The sequence below is a fragment of the Mus pahari genome, chromosome 21 (genome assembly GCF_900095145.1).
Source record: "Mus pahari chromosome 21, PAHARI_EIJ_v1.1, whole genome shotgun sequence".
Taxonomy (NCBI): domain Eukaryota; kingdom Metazoa; phylum Chordata; class Mammalia; order Rodentia; family Muridae; genus Mus; species Mus pahari.
The window spans coordinates 40129155-40142456 of NC_034610.1; the positions used below are offsets into that span (position 1 = coordinate 40129155).

Below are 13302 nucleotides of genomic sequence, written 5' to 3' on the forward strand. Positions count from 1 at the left end.
TGAGTATACACCATGTATGTCCTTCAGGTCTGAATTACCTCACTCAGGATGATATTTTCTAGTTCCATCCATTTGCCTGCAAAACTCAAGATATCTTCATTCTTAATAGCTGAGTAGTACTCCATTGTATAAATGAACCATATTTTCTGAATCCATCCTCCTGTTGGGGGACATCTGGGTTGTTTCCAGTTTCTGGTTATCACAAACAAGGCCACTATGAATATAGTGGAACATATGCCCCTATGTAGTGGAACATGTGCCCCTGTGGCATGGTGGGGCATCTTTTGGGTATATTCCCAAGAGTGTTATTGCTGGGCCTTCTGGTAGATCTATTTCCAATTTTCTGAGGAAACTGCAGATTGATTTCCAGAGTGGTTTTATCAGTTTGCAATCCTGCCAGCAATGGAGGTGTTCCTCTTTCTCCACATCCTCACCAACATGTGCTGTTACCCGAGGTTTTGATCTTAGCCATTCTGATTGGTATAAGGCGGAATCTCAGCGCCATTTTGATCTGCACAAAGGGCTTCGAACACTTCTTTAGGTGCTTCTCAGATATCGGAGATTACTCTGTTGTGAATTCTCTGTTTAGTTCTATATCCCAGATTTTGATTGTGTTGTTTGATTATTTTGGTGATTAGCTTCTTAAGTATTTTATATATTTGGGATATTAGCCCTCTATCAGATATGGAGTTAGTGATGATTTTTTCCCCCAGTCTATAGGTTGCCAATTTGTCCTATTGACTATGTCCTTTGCCTTACAGAAGCTTTCCAGTTTCCTGAGGTCCCATTTATAAATTCTTGATCTCAGATCATGAGCCATTGGAGTTCTGTTTAGGAAATTTCCCCTTGTGCCAAAGAGTTCAAGGCTCTTTCCCACTTTCTCTTCTATTAGATTCAGTGTATCTTGCTTTATGTTGAGGCCCTTGATGCACTTGGACTTGAGCTTTGTGCAAGGTGACAAATATAGGTCTATTTTCAATTTTCTACATATAGACAGCCAATTAGATCTGCACTATTTATTGATGATGCTTTCTTTTTCCATTGTATATGTTTGGCTTCTTTGCCAAAGATCAAGTAGCCATTAATGTGTGGTTTTATTTCTGGGTCTAATTATATTCTATTTATCAACCTGTCTGCCTCTATACTGATACCATGCAGTTTTTACTATTTTATTGCATATATTTATTTTTTTCATTTTATAAGAAAATAAAGAAATATCTTGTGAAACAAGTGAAATGAAATTAAATAGTGAGATAGAGATGTGCTTTACCAGAATGAATTATATTTTAGTTTATGACAGAGTTTCCATAAAGGACTGCAATGTGATTTCCACTGATTTTTCCTGGCGCACAAATGCTACTAACTGGAGAAACAAATAAAATATGGATGCAGCTTTCCCCAAAGCCAAACATTTCTATCTGTGGAAAATACGTGAATATTCTAAATGAATTATTAACACAGAAAAACTCAAGAATCTTTCATAGAATGCAGAAAAAATATTGTAAAAAGAATAGATCATTATCTATGGTGAAGTTAAGTGGTGACTTATGGCTTAACTCACAGCCCAAATGCTATTTAGTCCAATGTTGAACTTTGTATGGGAAGTAGATCTTGATACCAGCTATGATGGAAAACTTTAAAGAAGCACTTTAAAATATAGAATTCTAGGCATTAAGAAGTACACCCTAGACACTTGTGGGAATACCATATTAATAGAAAATAAAAGACTGTTACTATCAAGGAAAGAAAAAGAACAGAGTAGAATTGATAAATAAAACATTTTTATAAAAGTGACATATTGAGATATGGCCAAGAAAAAACTTAAGAAAAATTACGATTTTTTTTTTTTTGTAAAATACAATTGAGTGAAGGGAAAATTCAAGGATCAGAATTTCATCAAAGGTCACAGAATTTACACAAAAGGAATGTATCAGAATAAGTTCACACACTGCGATAACAGTTATTAAATACTTGTATTTTTACAATTCAAAGCATACCTAAGACTTTCTGATGTGTTATGTTTAACTAATTAGTTTTTCAAGAAAAATTCAAGAGATGTACAAAGAATATTTATATTTAAGAGTTAAAAAAATCTTGGTTTGGTTGATCCAGTTTTGAGATTTGCTTCTTTAACCTGTTGCCAGTGTACCTTTAGTGCCAAAATGGAAGGCATACTCAGAACTGAAATTGGCCTTGTTTCCCTCCAAGAACAACCCTGTAACTGAATATTGTAATACTGAGGAAAAACACAGGAGATAAGAACAAATGAAAGTATATTTAAATTTTATTTTTTTAAAAAAATACAAGTAAAATCTATCACTATATTTAAATTTACACACACATATGTATATATTGTGTTCTATATAGTTATATATTATTACATAGTATGTATTAAATATTATACATATTATTATACCTTTATATTATATATGTTATACATTTATGTATATGTCTATAGATATAGATTATCATTTCAACCTCAGTTAACTGGTTTCTGTGCCTTGTTCCATTATTTTTAGTTTATCATTTTCAAATTAATGATCTTAATGAATTCACTTAAGTCAGATCACTGACTGTCTTCTGGTCTTACCTAGAGGAATGCTATGTGTAAGGCCTTAAGTGGTTTGCAAATATTTTAGTAGAAATATCTAAATTTGTTCTCCTAGGTTTTCTGCCTATGAGGGCAACTCTTCAGGAAACAGTTTGAGAAGTTAATTACTATGCAGAACTCTAAAACATTTTTATCTTAATTCACACCACCAAAGGTACTTAGAAAAACTTTGATGGGATCCCAGAAGGATGTGGAAACATGTGATAGCTGAAGTGGTAGCATAATCCAAGGCTGTAGATCTCACCCTTCCTAATGCTGCGACTTTTCAATATAGTTCCTTATGTTGTGGTGTCCCCCACTACCATAAAACTATTTTTGTTGCTACATCATAACTGTAATTTTGCTACTGTTATGAATTGTAATATAAATATTTTTTTGAAGATAGGACATTGCTTATGGAACTGCAACCCATAAGTTGAGAGCCTCTAGTCTAGGCACTATGAAGTAGTGTCTTTCTCATATATTGCTCTTTTAATAGATGGAAGCTGGAACTTCATTTTGATTTTAAAGGTAATTTTTAATTAAAATACTTAAAGAGGTTAAGGTGTAAGACAATATGCTTATTTGAAGGACAATGTCTTTTTATTTAGTAATTCCTTCTTGGACTAACATAGGTGTAAATCTGCCTTCTATATATTTTTTAGAAGTCGGTTGAATGGTAGAATATTACATATATTCTTTTTGAAGTAGTAGAAATTTTTAAAATGAGGTCTGATAATATGTATGTATACACATTAGTTTCAAATTAGAGTCACTTCTAAATATTAACTTCTTGTAGTTTAAATAAGAAGTATCTGCCATAGGCTCACGTATTTAAAGAATTTATCCCCAGTTGGTAGTGCTGTATGGCAAGACTATGGAAACTTCAGGAAGTACAGCCTAGTTGGAGGGTATGTTTGACAGAGCAACAGCTTTAAACTTTTGTAACCTGTGCCACTTGCTCTTCTCTCTTTCTCTGTTTCATGAGTTAGGAAGTAATGTTATTGGCTGGCCTGATACTTCTGAACTGTCTTTCCCTCCATGAGAGACTGTATCCCTTTGGAACTGTAAGATGAAATAATTTCTTTTTTCTTGAAGCTACATTTTTTCAAGGTATTTTTTTCAAAGCAATAAAAATCAAATTATTAGGAATAGTGGCATCAGCATATATGATTTGAATCTTTTTTTTTTCTTTTGGTTTTTCAAGACAGGGTTTCTCTGACTAGCCCTGGCTGTCCTGGAACTCACTCTGTAGACCAGGCTGGCCTCGAACTCAGAAATCTGCCTGCCTTTGCCTCCCAAGTGCTGGGATTAAAGGCATGTGCCACCACGCCCAGCTATGATTTGAATCTTATCTTGGAGATTATCCTAGACTGTATGCATCACTTCCTATTATTAGTATAGTATTCTAATAAAAAAGAGGCTAAGGAATTCAATGAATTTTACTGTCTGTGAAGAAAGAAGTATAAAATTATCAGGATATGGTGATGCTGAGCCAACGGTACATTGATATAACTCCAAATCAATCAAGGTCACCTAAGAAAATGGAGAAAAGAATTTCCCCTAAACATCTCCAGAGGAAATCATAGGTTCTGTCAACAACATCATTTTACCTCAATAAAAATGACTTTTGACTTATATATTCATAAACTTGTGACAGAATAAAATCTCCTTGCTTTAAGTTTATGATACTTTCATATTAGTCACATATAACTGATATGCTGATTATTTTTACTGATCAAATTGGAACATATTTAAACTAGAGTACCATTTATTGTATCATAATTTGAATACAAGAGGTATTGCATTATTAGAAATACTTTTTACATTCATCTTTTGATACATATGATAGTATTGGCTGTCTATGTGAGCTGATTGATGACTGGAAAAATAGTAAGGTATATTTCTGGGTGCTTCCGCAAGATATTTCCAGAGAAGAATGGAACAAAATAAGTGAAATAAGGTGCAGCAAATGTTTCCTGATAATGGGCAGCATCTTCCAAGTGTTAGGTCTGGATGGAGCAAGTCAGCAGGCATGTGCTTCAGCTACTACCCAGGGGCATCTACCTGGGCTTCTCCAATGTTGAACTCATATTTGTAAAAGTGATTTTCCGGGATTTGGGTGGGGATGTTTTAGTGCCTCTGCCTCATTTGGCTCGTGATTGTTGTGAAGGCTATGGTTTATTGGACTGAATAGGCAAAGACTTTCTTAACTCTGCAACCTGAATATGGTGGTCATGGAGCTGAACGTAGCTTCATCATCTACGATATTGCATTATGTGACTTTTTCTTGGTTGGTTTGAGCAAACATCTGCTCACACAATATAGTGGTAGAGCAAAGAAATAATACAACCCATGTATGAAATAGTGAGTCATTAGGGAGTAGCGTCAACACGACTTTCATTACTAAAAGCAGACCATAGCAAGGGTATTGACTTGTTGAGTCTGCAATCTAGGAACCCTGAAAAAGATACAAGCAGCTCCCTGGAGGAGTCCCTTCCCTCAACAATACATTACTTATGATATAAAGGCAGGAGAAGTGCTTGTGAATCGTGGACATTTCTCAGCATCCTGAGATTATAAGTTATATTATCTTTGATAACTGTACACCACAATCCCACAAACCACTTGTGACCAATTTTATATCCTGTGGGATTGAACAATCCTCAATAATGAACTTTTTTATTAGTTGGTAATTATGGATTTAGTGCTTACCACTATCAAAGCACACAGAAATTTAATTGACTGTTAGTACTATGAAGAGGTAGGATCCATAGAAGCTGACTAAGCCATAGGGCCCCACCCTCACTAGCAATATTATTAGTGATAGTGATGAAAACCTTGTATTCTTGCTAGCTTTTTACCACAGTCATGAGAGAACACAGACAACTTTAACAAATGCTAACCCCTTGATTTTTGATTTCCCAGATTCTACTCTTAAAAGCAACACATTTTGAACTATCCAATTTGAGAGCGTCAGTACTAGCAGCCAAAAACCTGAGAACTCTGTCATGTTTCAAGACTTAGAGACAATCACAAATAGCTCAGGAGGTAAAAATCATGTATCAGTGAGGCGAGACAAACACTGAGTTGCTCACCTTGCATTAACAGGATAAAAAGCATATTCAATTCCCAAAAGCAATTTCAAAGTGAAAGAAATATAACACCAAAATAGAGATGTGTGAATGTTCTCAGTCTGCATTTAAATCAGAAGGGATTTTAAAATTCTCCATCAGGTTTTGAAAAATGGTTGTTTTATAAAAATATAAATTTAGGTCATATTTATTTTAAACAGCTTCTGTGCATTGTTTTGTGTCACAGTTAACACATTTTACATAATCTATTAAAATCATGCCTTTTTCTGTAGAAAAATTGTACACTTTTACTCCTTGTGGTGTTTATAAAAACTTCTAATGCAGAAAATGTTTACCATATGTAGAAATGAAAGCTAAGTCATGTTTGCAAATGATGAAAACGTATTTGTTTGGTTGGTGTAATTTTTTTCCTCTAGGAAGATGTCAGGAAACACCTCTTCTTGTTAGAGATGGCACAAAGAAAGGATAATGTTTGAACTCAGCATGGTGAACCTTTGAAAGTATTCAGATCCTACAAGAGCATGGCTCACTCAGACATGATGCTCCCCAGACCTCTCAGTATGCAGTTAATGTTGCCTTTCCTTTGTCCTTCTTCAGGCCATCTTCTTCAGGCCAGTGTGATCCAAGTAAAACTGAAACAGAGTAGGTATGACTGGATCCTCAGAAGAGGGTCTTCTCACCTTCCACAACTATTTCTGAGTGGAAGAGAAGGTGTTCTAGTTGACATTAGGAGAGTCCTAGCCATTACATGTACTTTTGGGCTCCATGATGGCAGGTCTTTTGAAGATTACCAAAGCAGTCTTGGTTACATATTAAGAAAACCCATGTCAATATTGTACACTCAGTTTTCTTCCCTTTGATGAATTATTTTTAGTCTTAGAAATCAATACAGTTTTTTAGTTCTGGTTTAATAGTTTACATGAAATCTTGACAGCCTCCATATTCGGAATCCCCTTCTGAGACCTATAAAAGGCAAAAATACTCTCTCTTATGTTAGTAATACTATATATAATATAATGATGGAGGCAAGATAAAAACCAGAGGGGGTAATCAAGTAAACATGGCAAAGTCAATAAGCTCCTCCTCTCCAGGAGCCTGCCTAGGCTCTCTCACCACCGGAAAAATAAAGTTTTAGCACAAAATTTGCCATGAAGACTTCCTGCACAGAAAAAATATTCTGTTTCACTTTTCAAATAGGAAATCAAAAATACTGCAAACCATACATAGAGTCAAAGAAGGTATAAAAAGTTTTGAGTTTAACCACACTGCTTTTTCCAGTTTTAAACCCATAACTCCATGAATCTCCAAAAAAAGATATGAGCTTGTTTACAGTCAAATTGTGCCTTAACTCTTTTTTTTAAAGATGCATGGTAAAAACTACTTTCATCCCTGCGACAAAGGTCGCTCTTGTTTCTTCTTTTAATCTGTCTGTTCTATTAACAAGTGTACCTCAGAAACCACTGTATGCCCGCCCTTATTTACAAAGAGAGGTGAGGAGCGTGAGAAAGAGGAAGGATGAGGAGGAGAGAAGAAGAAGAAGAAGAAGAAGAAGAAGAAGAAGAAGAAGAAGGAGGAGGAGGAGGAAATAGTAGTTAAATATCCTTATGTATTTTCTAAAAGCTTTCTAAGTTTTTGAAACTTCACAAGCATCCCTTTATATGACTATTGTTGCAACACTTAAAGAGTCCCCCCCCACACACACAGAAGTCTATACTGATGCCTTGGGTATTGTGATGATTTGTATATACTTGGCCCAAGAGTGGCCTTGTTCTAGTAGGTATGTCTCTGTTGGAGGAAGTGTGTCACCTTGGGGGTGGGCTTTGGAGACCCTCCTCCTGCCTGGAAGACAGTTCTCTTCTGGCTGCCTTTGAGAGCTAGAACTCTCAGCTCCTCTAGCACCATGTCTGCCTGCTGCAGTATTTCTCTCCATGACGATAATGGACTGAACCTCTGAAACTGCAAGCCAGCCCCAATGAAATGTTTGTGTTTATAAGAGTCACCTTGGTCATGGTGCATATGAAACCCTTAGGATACATATAAAACTAGTACTATTTAAGACAGATGTTGTTTCAAAGCCCACCCCCACAGTGACACACTTTCTCCAAAATGTCACACCTACTCCAACAAAACCACTCCCTGTGCCATGCATGTCTATACCATCACAGGCATGCACTATTCTTGTCCTAAATGTGCCTCTGTCACTTATTCTTCATGTGTAAATCTGTACTACAGAGGTTTCATAATAAATGTAATCTTGCTTCACAGTGCAATGTTCTAAAAATACTTTCTTATAACTTGTGCAAAGGATTTAGACTTCGCCAGATTGGAGTATTCTGGCTTAATGCTAGTTTGTATGAAATCTGTGCAGCCTCTATATTTGAAATTCCCTTATGAGGCCTATAAAATCCAGATATGCCCCCATCTATATTAGTATTATTATATATAAAATAATGATGGAGGCAAGAAAAAAAAAAAGATGGGGAAACCACGTAGACATGATGAAGGTGAAATAAATGAGCTCCTCTCTAGGAGTCTGCCGGGAGTCTCTCATCCCCTGAAAGGTGGAGTACAAATCCCAGACACAACTCTAGAGTTGCTACAGATGGCAAAATGGAGTTATTTCTCCTGCCCTCGGATTCTGCTGTTGCTGACCATGACCACATGCCATTTTGAGTAAAGTGAGATTTTACATCATAATTTTAAAAAAATGGGTTATTTTATTTGAATAGAAATTGTGGTTTTATTTTTTAATCATATATTTTATATCATGAAAATTTTACCAGGATAAAATTTACTAAGATTGCTACGTAGATTATTACAAATTCATTTATCATGTATCTTATGGCATGTATATTTGTGATTTATGTGGTCTTATGTGTATGCTTGGTGTGTTAGCTCACACATACACATTATTTTTTTAAATTATTAATCCCATTAATTTACATCTCAAGTGATATCCCAATTCCTGCTTACCCCTCTACCAACCCCTCATTCCACATTCCATCCTTTCTCCTCCTCTTGGCCTGTATGATGGTGTACCCCACACATCTACACTTTCCAACCCAACTGCTCCAGCATCTCCCTAAGCTGGGGCATCAAGCTTTCCTGGGATCAAGGGCCTCCTCTCCCATTGTGGTCAGGCAAAGCTATCCTCTGCTACATATGTATCTGGAGCCATGGATCCCTCCAGGTACACTCCTTGGTTGGCGGTCTAGACTCTGGGAGAACTGCGTGGTCAGGCCAACTTACGTTATTCTTCCAAAGGTGTTGCAAATCCCCTCTGCTCCTCTAGTCCTTCCACCAGCTCCCCCACCAGATTCCCTGAACTCAGTCCATCTGTTGCTTCCAAGTATCCATATCTGCATCGTTCAGTTGCTGATGGTCCTCAAAGGAACTGCCAGACCAGGTTCTGGTCAGGAATGCTTGAGCTTAGTAACAGTATTGTGTTTGGTGTCTGTAGACATGATGGATTCCCCATGTGGGGCAGTCCCCAATTGGTCCTTCCTTCAGTCTCTGTTCCATGTTTTGTACCTGTTTTTCCTTTGAACAGGAACATTTTTGGGTTAAAAACTTTGAGATGAGTGGGTGACCTCATCCCTCAACTGGGGGCCATGCCTATCTACTGGAGGTGGTCTCTACAGGATTTCTCTCCACCCTCTCTGTGCATTTTAGCTAACATCTTCCCCATTGGGTCCTAGGAACTTCACATTTCCCTGGTGTCTGGGATCCTCCAGTGGCTTTCTCCAATTCCTCACCCCCCACATTACACATTTTTGTTTGATTTACTGATACTTTGTACCTCTCTCACATCTTTCCTAGGTTTTCCATCTCCAGGGCCGTCTCCCTTTGTGTTTTCTTTAATATTTCTATTTCCATTTTTAGATCCAGGATGGTTTTGTTCAATTTCCTCATCTGCTTGATTGTGTTCTCCTATATTTCTTCAAGGCATTTATGCATTTCCTCTTTAATGGCTTCTACTCTTTGTTTGTTTTCTCCTGTATTTCTTTAAGGGAGTTATTTATGTCCTTCTTAAAGTTCTTGATCATCTTCATGAAATGAGAATTTAGATCAGATTCTTGCTTTTATAGTGTGTTGGGGTATCTAGAACTTGCTGTGGTGGGAGAACTGGGTTCTGTTGTTGATAAAGCAAATTGGTTTCTGCTGCTTATGTTCTTAAGCCTGCCTTTCACCATCTGGTTATCTCTTGTGTTATCCGGTCTCCCTGTCTCTGACTAGAGCCTGTCCTTCCAGTGAGCCTATGAGCCTGTGATCCTGGATGTATCAGAACACCTGCAACTGGGGTGTTAGCTGTACAGTGTTAGATCCAGAGCTAAGGCTCTGTTCCCAGCACAGGTGGAAAATGGAAGAAAGTTGTGATGTTTTAAAGGAATGTAGTAATACCATTCTCCAAAAACTTTCTTAGAAATACACTGACTGAGATATATTTTTTCAATATATATATATATATATATATATATATATATATATATATATATATATTAAACTGTCCACCTTGAAAAGATTATTATTGACAGGAGACAAAGCAAATTTACTATAAATCTCATAGTAAATTTCTGAGGTGCAAATGCTTTCTTTAATTTAATGTGTAGTGTGCCATTACTTTATAGTCTTAATGAATTAACAGTAAACACAGAAAATGTGGCTAGACAAAACTATCTACTCCTTCTTCTGGAATGAAAAATTTCTGCCTAATATCATGGCAGGTTCTCTTTCTTCTGCCAGATATTTGTAGATCCCCAAAGAACCTGGTCTTGTTCTTTATACTATATTCTTAAAATAACTTTCTTCTCTGTTTATTGTTCTAGTCACAAATTATTCTCTATTTTACCTGTATATCTATATAACACAATTCTAACAATCCTTTAATGGATGGCCATATTCACATGGGGTACACTTAAATAATTATATTACTCTTCTCTTCTATTACTTCCAACCCAACACTTATAATAGCTCACCCCACCCCAATCACAAAGAGATATGCACAAATGGATTCAGGAATGAATAAATGAAGAGTAGGGAGTTTCGGAATTAATACTAAATTATTCAGACAGAATATTATATATTCTATGCTTCAGGATGATTGTTTATTTCTATGCAAACTTGATTATTTTTGACTATTGAAAGTTCTGCACCAGTCAAATATTAGCAGATTTGAAGGTCATTGAGGATAAACCTCTCTATCAAATCTTGATATTTGGCAAACTAGTGCCTGAAATTGCAAGATTTTTTTTTTTTTCATCATCACTGTCTTTATTCCAAAGGTAGTCTGAGCCCAAGGGGGCACTGCTGCCCTTGGGGCCCATTTTTCTGCTGGCTACCTATGACACACACAGATCTAACACCACCTGGCACAGCCTGATACAATTGTGACCCCCTTGCCTGTTCAGCTCTCCTGTGATCTCACCACCTGCTCCCAGAGCCAAGAATGGGTGTGGGAATATCCACATCCTCACTGGACAGACTGACCCTGAACAAAAACAGTTCTGGTGGCTATTTCAGGGATGATGGTGCAGCCCGAGGGCCAATACCCTCAAACTCCCTTCCCATCCCAGACATTAAATTCCCATGAGATCAAGGACAGGACCGACACAGATGAGTCAATGTCAGTTTCTGCTGCGCAGGTTGATGATGGAGACTCATTGCACACAAAATTTGGACTGGCTGATGGCTGCGAAGACGGAGAGGGCGCAGAAAAGAAGAGACCTGGTTGGTCCACATGGTGGGCAGAAGTCACAGTCCTCGGTCCTATGTGACACAAGCCCCTGGAATAAGGCAGGCAGGGACACCTGGTGGGACCTGCGATCCAAGCTGGGGCTGGCAGTGGACGCTTCCCAGGGGGATGAGAGTCAGTTACTCAAGTCTTTTTAGGAGGAAGAGAACAGGGTGGGGCCGGAGACCTGAGGGCCCAGGCTGTTACTCAATGGTTCCACACACCCACTCCAAGCCCTCCCCTGCAGCTTCCCTAGGTGGCTGGAGGAACTGGTGCTGGTATGTACGTAGTCATCTGTAGACTCTTCCAGGAAGGTGTAGGGCCAGTAAGAGTACACAAAACTGAGGGGGGGGGGTGAAAGAAAACAGAAGGTGGGGGATGAGTCCATCTTAACCTTCAGATCCAGATTCTCTCTTGAACCACCTCAAAGAGAAAATGTTAAAAACACCAGGAGGCCACGTACTGAAGGGACCAGTCGGTCAGTGTCCTCTCTCTTGCTGCACCTCATGGCTGGCGCTTGGTATCTGGTTGCGCACCACCTGGCTCCAGATTTGCTCCACGGACTCTGAGGTCTGCTGCTGCATCTGCTGTGCAAACTGCTGGCCCACCCGGATGAGGCTGGCCAGGTCACTCTGCGGTGGACTGCTGCCTAGAGCGCCCAAAGGGTGATGGCCTCCAGAGATCACGGCCGACATGAGCTGCTGCAGTTGGGGGGCTGTTCAATAAGCTCCAACCCATGGTGATGAAGTGTGGGTTATTCAGCAGGCCACCTTTGTCTAAGCTGCCCATGCCACCCATGGGACTCGGCCCCTCCTGTAACTTCAGCTCTGCTATCTTGAGGTTAGACTTGTACAAGTAGTAGTCAGAGTCCAGCTCCACAATTTTCTTGTAGTATGCCAGAGCCTCCACATTTGTTCAGGCTGGACAGCACAAAACCCATGAGGCCATAGGCTTGGCTGTAGTGGGGGTCGATGCCAATAGCGTGCTCGCAGTCCTGCTCCCCAGCTTGCTGTAGGCTCTGTTACAGACGTAGACAGTATTGGCGGGGTTGAGCTCAATTGCCTTGCCATAGAGGTGCACAACCGTCTCAAAGTTCTCCGCCTTCATCTGCTCGTTACCTTCCATTTTGAGGTGCTCTTCAGAAGGTGGTGTCTTGTCAGGGCCCCTCTAGTTCTGTGGCATTTCCTACTTGCTGGAGATGGCTGCTTCAAATATTTCTGGCAGACTCTGGGGGAGAGCAAGGTCACTGTCCTTCAGCTTCACCCGGAAGGCTGTCTCCAGACACTGGATGGCAACCTCTAGGCTCTCCTGGAAGTCGGTCGAGAGCCCACCCAAGCCGCAGCTGGCCATGTAGGAATTAGCTGATGATATAGGCCAGGAGCTTCGTGTTGTCCATCTCGAGGCTGGTGAGGTGACACTGCTTGCTCAGGATCTCTCAGTTGACCAAAGCAAGATTTTTATTATCGGAAAATAGAATGGGATCTGAGTTGTATCTCTGCTCATAGTTAGAGCCATGGCATCACTAACTGCCCCAAAGGCCATATATTATTGTCCAGCCAGAGTCGTTTTATAAAGAACAACATCATACTGTTGTTCTTTCCTTAATAGTTTATCCACATGAGACATATAAGAGTCACCCAAGACTCGAATTGTCCAACTTTTAAAAAGACTGTGAAGTTCAGCATTGGCCACCTCTGTATTTGTCAGGCACTCGAAAAGCCTCTCAGGAGACAGCTATATCAGGCTCCTGTCAGCAAGATCTTGTTGGCATCCACAATAGTGTATGGGTTTGGTAACTGTATATGGGATGGATCCCCAGGTGAGGCAGTCTCTTGATGGCTTTTCCTTCAGTTTCTGCTCCACACTTTGCCTCTGTATCTCTTCCC

The 13302-nt window shown here is 39.0% G+C and overlaps 1 pseudogene; it reads right to left on the reverse strand.

The window, feature by feature from the left end:
• Positions 1 to 11895: 11895 nt before the first annotated feature.
• LOC110337973 lies at positions 11896 to 12812 on the reverse strand (annotated as a pseudogene).
• Positions 12813 to 13302: the final 490 nt, after the last annotated feature.